Source organism: Dipodomys merriami, unplaced genomic scaffold (assembly GCF_024711535.1).
Source record: "Dipodomys merriami isolate MVZ:Mamm:240054 unplaced genomic scaffold, mDipMer1.0.p SCAF_2281, whole genome shotgun sequence".
In the NCBI taxonomy this organism is placed as follows: Eukaryota; Metazoa; Chordata; class Mammalia; order Rodentia; family Heteromyidae; genus Dipodomys; species Dipodomys merriami.
In genome coordinates this window covers 12255-25147 of record NW_027203695.1, presented here as the reverse complement: position 1 = coordinate 25147, position 12893 = coordinate 12255, and the positions used below count along the sequence as shown (strand labels likewise).

Genomic DNA, 12893 nt, shown 5'->3' with positions numbered 1-12893 from the left:
CCTATATCCTATGTAATCAATGTAATCACTGTTCTATGTGTCATAATAGTTAATAAAATAAGAAGTCAGTACATGAATAAAACAGAAAATAAAATAACTACACTGAATGCAATATGGAATCAACATATGTTTAAAAATATAAATCATATATTTAAAATGTAAACAAATAGTATGTTTTCTAGTTGTGGGCATCGATTTCAGGCCTAAAAAACAGACTTGAATTTCTTAAATTCAAGGAGACAAGCTTCCCCTTCCCACAAAGTGCAACAGCAGGGTTACCTAGACCATGAGTTCAAATCCCAGTCCTGGCAGAAAAAAAATGGCATCTCTATGCTATGTGATGCCCAATTCGTAGGTATTTCATTTGGCCTCCATTTAATGAAGGTGATTGTTTAAATGCTTCATAAAGTATTAATTAATATCGATCAGTATCCTATTATGTAATTGTGTATAATTTTATCCTCGAATCATTCAAGTACTGCCCATTTAATCATGACATATATCACATTCCTTTGGTAATCATATGAATAGGAATGAATTTCATAGGATCTCCTGCCATTTGTTGGTGGCAGCCCAGGATTCAAGCTGTGGACTCCAGCTCCTACCACTTAAACCTGAGGATAGGGAACTCACAGGTCTGTCTAAGATCATCAGCAAAACCAGGCATCAGTGGCTCTCAGCAGTCCTCCTTAAAACTTACAAGGCTGTGAAAGGAAGATCATGGTCAAAGTCACCCTAGAAAGAACAGTCCTTGAGACTCCTGTCCAACTTGTGCCATCAAAGACAGAAGTAAAGCCGTGTGCCTCAAGTGGTAGAGAGCTAGCCTTGATCAAAAACAACTCACAGATTGTGCCCTGATCCTGAGTTCAAGGTCTGGGAACAAACAGACATACACAACAATCTGTGCAGCCATCCAGCTAAAGTGGGTCACTCTCTTGTCCCCAACTGGATTGGACAGAGTTCCCTGGGAAAGGGGCTGCCGTCATTTTGACTCCACCCATTCTGACTGCATCAGAAGATTCCAGCCACACCTCTATTGTTTCATAGTTCTTTCTGACCAATGGGATACAAGAATGGTGGCCACTCCCACATTCCTTGCTGCCCAGTAGCACCTTGATTCTCTGTTTGTTGACACCACTACCTCCCCTCAGACCCTGACCTCGCCTCCCCTGTGCCCCACAGTCTGGCCCACGCCCTGCCACAAATGTGCCCTGGGGTGGGGGTGGGGGTTGACCCGAGGATGCCACCCCCATCCCCAGCGACTAGTGCCCAGGATAAGGGGAGATGCAGGTTGGGTGAGGAGTGGGCGCCAAAGATCCCCTGGCCTGGAGCAGTGGGAACCACACAGCAGCACATCTGCGCCCTTCCACTCCCTGGTGGGAGCCCAGTGGCTTTAGTCAGAGGTGGGGAGCAGCATGTCTACACCTGCCTTCTGGGATTTTTTCCTTTTTTTCTGGGGATGGGAGGTGTCGGATGCAGAAGATAGACACCCTTGCTGTGTGAGCCCTTGTCTTCTGTGCTCAGTCAAACTTTCACCTGAAGACAGAGAGACAGAGAGAGAGAGAGAGAGAGAGAGACAGAGACAGAGACAGAGACAGAGACAAAGACAGAGACAGAGACAGAGACAGAGACAGAGACAGAGACAGAGAGACAGAGACAGAGAGACAGAGACAGGGACAGAGACAGAGAGATAATCTTTTTCCTTGTACAGCCTGACTGTGCTCAGGTGAGTGATCCGTTGGCAAATTGCAGGTACTGCATGCAGGAGTCTTCTGTCACCTGTCTGGATGTGTGTGTGTGTGTGTGTGTGTGTGTGTGTGTGTGTGTGTGTGTGTGTGTGTGTGTGTGTAGAATTGGGTTGTAACAAGGAGGCCGAATGCTTTGGTAACTTCTACCTGTTATCTTTTGGGCATGTATGGGCTTCACAGCTGAGGTCTGGGGGCCTGGAAGGGTGAGAGGCTTGAAGGGGACACAGCACAGTTAAATTACAAGAACAAGGGATCTGTGTGCAATGGAGCTGTGTACTCCCTTGGGCCTGGTTGGTGGCAGTGGGAGCTTGGGAGGATCTGGGAGTGTAGCCTGCAGGGGATGGCTTCCCAGGAGGACAGAGAGCATGGCCAACTCTTAGTAAGGATATGAGTTCTGCTAGTATGGAGCGCAACAGCATAGGTCAGTCTCTGGGTCTTCTCATAATGATGTCTGATGGGCAAGGCCAACCCTATTTTAAATCTTGAGCTGTGATCTTCAGATCTCAGCATCCTGAGTACCTAGGATTATAGGCATGAGCCTCTGGCACTGGGACTCTGGTGCTTTTTGGTATATTAGGGTTTGACCTCATAGCCTTAGGCTTGCCAGTCAAGTCTTCTACGATGCGAGTCAAGCTTTTCTGTCTTGGGCATTTCTGAGATGGAGAATTAATATATGCTCATTCTGGGCTAGATCATGGTCCTCCGATCTGTGACAGGCCTGAGCCACGAGGCCTGTTCTTCTGTAGTTGGGATGATAGATATGGAGCAACATGCTCAGTCATTGGTTTAGATGGATTGTTCCAAACTCAGTCCACGGCAGCCAATTCTTGACCAGAGGTGAATCTCTGGGTTGGGCCTCAACCATTGGACTTCAATCTCTTCATGGGACAGTTGTGAGGAAACAAGGGATTGATACAGAGGGATCTCTGGAGCAGGGACAGGCACAGAGGGAGGGGCCATCTGATACTGTTCTTGGCAATTCTGTGAGCATATGATAGGAAGATACCCGGAAAGATCTCAAATGGTGTGTGTTATTAACAGTGCAACAGTTATGGGATTATGAAACAAAACATGGCTCTCTTTCTTTATTACTCTATCCCCATGAGTAACGGGATCATTCACTTTGTTCAGTTTTGAAGCTGGGGAAACTGAGGCATAGAGAAGCCGGGTGACCTACTAATGACTCCCAGCTGACAGGAAGCTCAGCCTGACTTCTCTGCCATGCTCCCTAGGACAATGGGTGCTATTCAGTCCACTTCTTGTGGTGGGAAGTCCACTTCTTTTCAGTCATGAGGCTTGAACTTTGGGCCTAGGGCAGCTCCCTGAGCTCCTCAGCTCAAAGCTACCACTCTACCACTTGAGTCACAGCACCACTTCCAGTTTTTTGGTGGTTCTTTGGAGATAAGAGTCTCACAGGTGTTCCTGCCCAGGCTGGCTATAAACCACATTCTTCATATCTCAGCTTCCATTGTACATAGGATTATAGGCCTGAGCCACCAGCACCTGGCTTAAGTGTAATTTTGACCTTCTTTCTTTCACTTTTTCTCTCAGGAACTGATTCAATGGGTGCTGGAGGAGGTGGTCCAGCAACCCCATGTGGCTGGAACCAAGGTGGTCCTCTCATTCTCGAGGTAGGCTGTGGGTCAGGAGCTGTCTCGCTCAGTCTGTTGTACCAGCTCCATGAGGTAAGTCCCTCTGTGCCCTGGCTACACTGTGACAGTTATCCATTGTCCATCTAGCCTTACTGGACTCAAGTACTGTGTTCAATGCTCTTTTCTAGCAAAAATTCCTGGCTATAATTATGATACAGAGTTATAGAATGAAAATGTAATGCCATCTTAAGAAAGTCATTTAGGGTTCTGGGAATGTGGCTTCATGGTATGGTGATTGCCTAGCATGCATAAAACCCTGGGTTCAATTCCTCAGTACCACATAAATTGAAAAGGAAACACTGGAAGTGGTCCTGTGCCTCAAGTGGTGGAGGGTTAGCCTTGAAGGAAAAAAAACGCTGAAGAATAATTCCCAAGCACCGAGTTTCAGCCCCAGGACTGCCAAAACAACAGCAACAACAACAGTGAACATTTAGTTAGTAAATGCGAAATAAAGAACCCATACTTGGAATATATAATTGCTCCTTCCATACTGATACCTGACAAAGTTCCTAATACATGTACTTTACCTATGTAAGGATACTGTGTTGAAAAAAATGTTTTGTTCATTGGGTCATAACAATTAATGCTAGGAATGTGCTTAGATGTCAGGTGAAGATTAATTCTGGAAATTCAAATATTCCAGGCTTTTTAGTGGGGTCACTGCTAATCACAATGAGAAGGATAGTGTAAGTGAGATTCAGAAACTATTTTGGCCAGTCATCTTACAAAACAGGCAGAGGCTAATTAACAGTTGTGACAGAAGAGAAGGAATAACGCCAGATGGAAAGAATAAATGGTAGTAACTAAGGTATAGTAGAAACCGTTCTAGGGAACCATTTTTGCTTATTAAAGAACTAGTTATCAACTAGGCTTATTCCTCATTGCCTTTGGCATTCAAAATCTCCTAGGCTAGTTCTTAATCTCTGTGTGATGAATGTATCTCCTTCTATGCTGATCTTTCATACCTGATCTCCTTTGCTTTCTAAAAATCTGTCTTGCTGTATTTATCTATGAACATTTCCTAATATTAAATACACCTACAAAGATGAAAGAGGATGCTAATGTAAGAGTCCCATAGCTCATGAGTCATTTATGTAACAAAATGGAAAAGGAGGACATATTTATTGCTACCTTAATTATTCTGAAAAGCTGCAATGTCACATCATATGGTTCATATTTCCATTCTTTGTCTACATAGTGACATTAAGTGCACATAAATGCAATTATGAGTGGGGTGCTGGTGGCTCATGCCTGTAATCCTAGCTACTCAGGATGTTGAGTCCAGAGGATTGTGGTTCAAAGCCAGCCTGGTCAGGAAAGTCCATGAAACCCTTATCTTCAATTAACCCCAGAAACCCGGAAGTTGTGCTGTAGCTAAAGTGGTAGAGTGCTCAAGTTGTGCTGAAGAGCTGAGAGACAGTGCCCGGGATTAAGGTTCAATCCCCACAACCAACAAAAAGTGCAAATATAGGTTTAAGTTTCCCCCAAAGGAATGATGAAATCAATAGTAATCTTCCCAAATGATTTAGTAGTGCACCTACTTTTTCTGAGTTATTTGTTATGGCTTCTTTGCTAAACATATTCTCTTCTTTAAAAATTGTCAAATATTAGCTTTATAATAAACTTCATCTAATATTTCTAGGTTCAAAAGAGAAGTCCATAGAGTTGATGTCACTTAGCTTTCTTAGTGTCTTAGTTCAAAGCCAACCCAGGCAAGAGAGTCTGTCAAACACTTATCTGTAATTAAACACCAAAAAAGCCAGAAATGGAGTTTTGGCTCAAGCAGTGGAGTACTAGGTTTGGGCCAGGTAGGAAAGAAAGACAACTGTTCAGGGACAGGGGCCAGTCTCTAAGTTCAAGCCCCAGAACCAGCACAAACTAAACAAACAAGCAAACCAAAAAAACCCTGGGTATTTCTTTGGGACTCTCCTTAAAATAGTGGTGGTCTGAGAAGAGGCTGCTTTTGCTGATCATACTCACTGGATCCTGCTTTTTTGGAATTCTTATTGCTATGGAAAACTCAAGACCAGACTAAAGGAATTGAAAACTGATTCCTGCAACAAGAGAATCATCTCAGGAGTGAAACATCCATCCATAAGACACTTTAAAACCTCCATGTCTTTGCTTCTTTGCAGTAGAACACTTTTAAAACAAAGTTATTTCCTTTTGTTCTATGCCTGCCTTCAAATGGCATATTGTTTCCTTTTGCAAAACTCTCAACCAGAAGTTTACAGACAAGTTTTATATGAGTAAAGGACACACTCATAAAAGTCAGGGACAGAATTTCCTTCCAGCCTTGGATTCTTTTCTTGTACAGTACAAAGGAAAGCAATAGTTAACTTGAACTTTGTCATTTCTCTATGTTAAATTCCTCTCCTGGGATCAGTTTCCACATCCAGTAACAGTTACTTCCACTTACTTCCAGTAACAATTTATGGTGCTGCTCCAGAAAAAAATGAATGTTTTCTGGCTTCATTGAAATAGCACAAAGACACTTTTGGACATGAGGTAACACGTGTTTCAGAGACAACTTAGTAAAGACAAATGCAATTTAAATTGCTTATAAATACATTATCCATGAGAATATTTTGTTCAAACTTCTCATGTGCTCTGTAAATTAAGGTGAATTTTAAATGGTAAGAAGGTTCTCAGATAATTTTTTGTGAGTCTATATGCTGTGTATTAATTTCCCAACTGTACATGAGTTAACCATAAAAGAAACAATAGCAATTATAGGAGAAAAAGAAGTTCTGTGTTTATGTATAAGTGTTCAATACAATATACAAGACTCTACAAATAAAAAATTGAAACAATAAAGCCAAGTCCCATATATAGATTTATGGGAGTGATATAGAGAAAGCATTACCCCTAAGTGGAACGTGAAGCATGAGGCCACTCCCTTTCTAAATCACGCTTGCTAATCATGTAAATGTGCAAAAAGGAGAATGGAAGAATGATTCTTTTTCCAATGCAAGTCACATATGTGAGAACAGACTTAACTGGAAAAATAGAGTCTATCTTGAGGGAACAGGAATTATACTAGCAATGAACCTGGTGGCTAAGATCACATTTCTTGTTCTTTCTTTTTCTTATATTCCTTTTTATTGTTGTTTTTCGTGGCACTTGAAATATGAGACAGGGCACTGTCCCTCTGAAACGCAGCTCAAGGCTAGTGCTCTTCCACTTGAGCTGCAGTGCCGCTTCCAGTTTTCTGGTAATTATTGGAGAAAAAGAGTCTCCAGGACTTTCCTATCCGTGCTGACATTAAAACCCAATCCTCAGATTTCACAACAACTTGGTTTATGATCACATTTCTAACAGTGTACACCCAGGATATGTATTGTATATGTTCATCTAACTTTATATGAATTCTTGAGTTAAAAATCTGGGCTACAGTTAGACTTTACACTCACAAAAGTGTTTGAAGTTTAAAAGTTGATACTCCTAGAAAATTAAAACCTAAGAATGTAAAGGAGTCTGGGAGGTTCAATTTGCATCCAGCTTGGACAGTATAGGCTTTGAGACACTACCTATAATTAACCAGCCAAAGCTGGGATACCAGTCACGAGCAAGATTGCTGAATTACAGCTTTAAGTTTTTGCATACATACATACATACAAACATACACATACACACAGAGGCACTTATAGGTGCACACAAAAATACACAAATGAAACAACTCTCAGAATATGTAGAAAAGTTAGAAAACAATAGAAAATTGGTCCTGAGTAAGACTAGAATCAAGTGATAATTTTTAATATTAGAAAGCCCTCAAGTGAACTTTCCCCCAGAAGTTGAGAATATTACATAGGTAGGGACCAGAGATAGTAAGAGAGTCAAGCAATCATTCTTAACGGGATAGGATACATAGTGGAATGAATCAGGGAAGCCTGCAGGTGCATCAAAAAATGTTCATATCCTGGGTCAAATGTTAAAACACCTTTGAAAATAGTACATAAACAGTCTGAGCAGTCAGTCTAGTGGATAAAATCATAGGAGAAGTTCAGAATTTCTACTCTGTTTCTAGATTAAATAAACAAACTATGCCAGGGCAATGTGATACAAGCCTGGAATTCTAGCACTCAGACAAGAGATAAGAGAGTGGAATTACATAATGATACCTTCCCTGGAAGATAGAATAATTTTGTCTCAGTAAAACTAACCAAACAACAAGAAAGGAATACACAGTTAGAAGTTTGGCCTAATTTTGTCATTATGTTTTGAGAAGTCAAGTTTCCTATTGAATGCACCTCATATATATCCTCACTTGTGTTTTAAATGCTCTCATCATTACAGAACATTCGTAGATGCAAAAGAGCTCATAATTCCCATCCCTCATTCTGTTGGATTCCAAATAAATGTTGAAGGATTACAAAAGCTTAAGACTGGAGAAATAGCAAAGTTTGTCTAATGTAGGATTTTGTAGACCTTGTTAAATTAGAATTTAGATTTAAAATATATTTTTTGGTTTTGTTTGTAATTTCATATTCTATAGGATACTACAAAATTCTTTCAAAGTAGAGGGATTAATTGAAAAATTCACAAATAATTCTGGCATTCTATTTGCCTAGATATTCTTTCACGACAGTTATAATTAGAACATAGTTAATAGATAATTCGCAGAGTTCATGTATACCATGTTAATATGAATAATCTAGACAGAGTTGCCAAAAATGGATGACATTAATTTATATATTTAGAACAACCAATTTTTAAAGGTTTGGTTTAATATGGTATGAAGAGAGTAATTGTGTGACATCTTCTTTCTTCTACCTATATGTACCACAGGAAGCCATTTCCTTATTTACGTGTCTTTGTATACATGGAGAGAAATGCTAGCTTTGGGGTTTTTTTTCAGTTTTTTTTTATTGGTTCATCCTAGAACTTGAACTCTTGGCATGGACAGGGTCTCTGATCCTGTTTATGCTCAAGGCTCAAGCCCTACCACTTCAACCTCAGTGCCACTTGGGTCTGGCTTTTGCAGAGAAGTTCTTTGGAGATAAGATTCTAAGAAACCTTCCTGCCTGGGTGGGCTTTGAATCATAATTTTCCTATCTTAGCATACTGAATATCTATTATAGTTAAAAAAGTCTAAATATAAATAATATTTGCAAGTGTTCTGATCTCAAGAATACCAGTGGAGGAAAAATGATGCAGCTCTGTTTATTGTGGTGTTCTTTTCAGAACAAGGAGGGTGTCACATTAGCAGAGGTGTAGTATTTTTTCAAAATAGAGATAAGGTATTCATAATGTGAATTAAGGAATTTTAAGGTATCCCTTACAAGTTGGAAACTGTTGGGCTAGGATGACTTTATGGCATAAATCTTGGGATTGATGGTCATAGACATAATAGCTTACTCTTATAAACAATTGCTTACTCTTGAAGAATTAATTATTACACATGCTTCAGTTTTATCCTCTACAAGAATGTGGCTATTTTTCTGTTTACTTCTCAATCTGGACACCCCATTGGAAACTGCATCTATTGCAGAATTAATTAACATGCAAACAGGTACTGTTTTGAATCTCTTAGGAATGTTGAGAATTTAAAAATGAGTAGTAGTTAGTCATAGGAATTTTGAAGAACACATATAGTCTGTCCTCTTAAAAACTTACTTACTTTTAAAATTATGGGTTTCCATAGTATTAAACTGGGTCCTTTCGTGGGGCCTGAATTCTGGGCCTGGGCGCTGTCCCTCAGCTCTTCAGCTCAAGGCTAGCGCTCTACCACTTGAGCTTCTGGCTTTTTTTCTTTTTGCTTATGTGGTGCTGAGAAATCGAACCCAGGGCCTCAGGCATGCAAGGCAAGCGCTCTACCACTGAGCCATCTTCCCAGACCCTGTTTTCTGTTTTAGAATGAGAAAGTACTAAATTTATTCTTTTTTGAAAAATTTGGCAAGTATATTGTGAAAATAGTGTCTAGTTGGATAACATTCAAGTTGATGAACCTCTGATAAATAAGGGGTAATTAATTCAAATTAGAATCCAAATATTATTGATTTTTAAAATGTTACTACATAAAGAATAATATTTAGTGTGCCAATACAGTAAAATTACATTTTACACAGCTTATTTTTTCAATTTTATTATCAAATTGATGTACAGTGACTTTACACTAATTGTAAGGTAGTGAATAAAAAACATTTCAAACTTGTTACCCCTCCCTCATTTTTCTCACAGTTTTCCTTCACCCCTTCACCCCTCACAAGTTGTAAAGTACATTTCTAACATATTGTCTTGTGAGTATTGCTATTGCATTGGTTTGCCTTTTGTCCTTTGTCTCACCATTGTCTCACCATACAGCAGGGATAAACCATAGGGGAAAACCCCAAAGAAAACAGAAATCACATAGTTCATCAAAAACAACATCCACAAATGAAAAAAAAATCTGGTTCCATATCTTGGAATTCATTTTGCTTAGCATCAGCTAATATGGTTACATATATGCAAAACAAAGCCACTGGAAAATAATAGCTGCATGGATACTATATCATGAAAACAGCATGTTAACATTTTGATGGTAAAGGTGGAATTAGGATTGCTGAATTTGCAGTTCTGATAAAGGATTTTCAACAGTTTTAAATTTATGACAGGTAAAATTCAATAGTTCAAAATTTTTAATAACTTAGCCTATTAAGAAAATTTAAAATTGCCTGGAAGAATAGGCTCTCATGCAAAGAAATCCAAGGAGACTTAGTAGAGAGGGAGCAATATGGATGAAGATGGCTCCTTTTCAAACTAAACAAACAAACCTCAGAAACCTTGCTGTAATTCCTGTAGGTTCCCTTGGAATTGTCCTTACCCAGGAACTATATTCTCACTGTTTGAAAGAAGGTTGTATTGGAATTTAAATTAAAAGTTCTTTAAAAATTAAGGCATCAAAATTTGTGAGTGTACCTTCAATTACCAAATAGTAATTCTCTGAAAAAGATAATTTGAGTCAAAATATTTAGGGAGAAAGTGCCCTCCACAATGAAAGAAGGTGTTGGGATTACACATTTCTGTTTGTAACACTTTCCACAATGTCTTTGGACGTGAAGCAGTGAAACACAGAAAAAAAAATTGATTGGATACTTCAAACCAATGATTTCACATTTCTAAGTGGCTCACAAAAATAATATTCTTATTAATATGAGGTAGTCTAGACTTCTTTTATTACATATGCCAAAAAGTTCAGAAAAGAATTGAGCAAATGGAAAAATTAATAATAAAATTTTTCTTAGAAGCCTTAGCTAAGCGTATTGACTTCAGCAGTGAAGGGAGGCCAAAACTTTTTGATGTAAATTGTGTTAGTATTTTTACTCCCTAAAGTGATTTTACAGAGCCCATTTGGCTCACTACAATGCAGAACTGATTGAGTGAAGACATGAAAATACATTCCACATCCAAATGAGGCAACTTGAAGAGTTTTAAAAGAGAAATAATGAAGATGTAGCAGTGGTGGAGCCCGTATGGTCCTTCAGCTTCACTAGACTGGAAGCCAAGAAGCTGTGATTAATTGGAACTCTGGCAAGAGCTAAGAGTAGGACATAGAAGTAGGACATAGAAGCATTTTCCTTTTGTAACAGACACTTTCTTCCAAGGTATGGGTGATTTAACTCTATTCTCCTCCATACATCTTGGTGAACAAATGAAGACCAAGAGAAAAATATTCTATTAAAATAATTTTGCATAGAATAACTTCACTGTTCCTGATATGGTATCTAAGGAGAATCTTAAGAGAGAAGATTAAAAAGTGCAGTATTTTGTGGTTTCCTCTAAGCATCTTCTTAGCAAAATATATCTTTGAGTTTAGACAATTCTGATTGAACCAACAAGTGATGGAGTACTTATTTTGTGGGCACTTTAGACACAAGAAGTCTTTCAAGGTAAAAGAAAAAAATATATAGCCAAATATTTGTGATCACAGCATCTTGGACTGTTTTCTGGATACAAAGTTTTACATTAGATTTCTCCTTATTAACATAGATGTTGTTTCATGGCAACCAAATACAAGAGGGAAGTTTTATGGACTCGCTTGGCCAATTAAACAGCATGAAAGAAGAAAATGGCAAATAATATTTAATGAAATTACTTTGACCAATTACTTTGCCAGAAGAAAGAAGGAAAAATATAATTCAAAATCAATTGACTTAAAAGTATGAAGAAAGAGTAGGGAAGAGAGATTAGAGAAAATATAGAGGATCGTTTTCTCTCCAGTGGAGTAATGCGTTCTTGATCTTGTTTCTTCCATTCTACCTCACAAGCTACCAAGTGTTTCTCAGGACTGGATTATCCAGATCAGACAGAAATCTCGTAGAAGTAAGATACTGTATGCAGCAGATATAGGTGATTTATAACCTTAGACAATCTATTTAATTCTGTTGAAAATTCTCCCCTATCCCAAACTTCCCTCTTTGAACAGCTTTGTTTGCTTTTCCCGACTGCCATTCGTTAACTGATTAAAATTTTGAGTGGTCATATACATACTCTCTAGAGATTGCTGTTTGGTTGTGATTTTTGTGTGTTTTTGTTTCTAGATGTGTTTTTAACTGAATTTTAAAAGTTTGTGCAATTGTGTTACAATTAAATATATCCATCTAATTGTCCAATGCTCCTAGATCAGAGTCACTCCTTCTATCATTCTCAACCAACCCTTTCTCCAAGATTTATTTCCAATTTACGACTTCCTTCATCATATGTGTACATTCAGTATTCTAGCTGTATTTGCTCCTTGTTCATTTTTCATTCATTTTATGTCTTTACTATAATTCCTCTTTGGTTTCAACTTCTGATATTCATTCTGTTAAACTGTATATTAATACTTTGAAAGGTTTATATACATTCCATGGAGTTTCAATCCTGCATATTCTTGAAATGATGTCAGCTTATATTTCCATAATTCATTCATCTGCAGCAACAATTTGCAAGACTGGAGACGGGAAGCACCTAAACATGATTTTTTCTCAACCGTTTGAAAGATTAATCTTTAGTCAAAAAGAAAGTTAAAAAATGGCTTAGAATGTATTCCTAACTATGCATTTTTATAAATGGCTTTGTAAAATCGTGTGATTCTTTTATTTTACATGGAATAATATTTTCTACTACCTATAAGTTTTGGAAAAAGAACATTTTAATTTATTCCTAGATAGGAATATGATAGAAATAGAAGACAGATATTATGTTTGTCATATCTCTGATTAGTACCCATATTCAAGACTTAAAGTCGTATTTCTTACTATGTTAGACAGAGGGAAAACATAAAATAACATATGATGAGGCAACTATTTGTGATTGTTTAAAATGTACCTTATTAAATGATGAAATTTATTAGCTAAGTTTGGGTTTGAAATTTAGGAGGCTGACATATTAAACACATTTCTGAAAGGCCCATACTGAAAAACACAAATTGTGGGTGGTACTATTCTACACTTTATTGAATGGTTGAACATATTTGGCATTAGTGCTGTGTAAATAATTCAACTCTATTGTAACTTGCTCCCTACACTTGAAA

The 12893-nt window shown here is 38.2% G+C and overlaps 1 long non-coding RNA gene across 1 annotated transcript; it reads left to right on the top strand.

Moving 5' to 3' along the window:
- The first annotated feature begins 1308 nt into the window (after positions 1-1308).
- LOC138835107 (uncharacterized) lies at positions 1309-7764 on the top strand. The gene is made up of 3 exons (XR_011374439.1): positions 1309-1726; positions 3300-3433; positions 7697-7764. It is a non-coding gene; the product is annotated as an uncharacterized lncRNA (long non-coding RNA).
- Positions 7765-12893: the final 5129 nt, after the last annotated feature.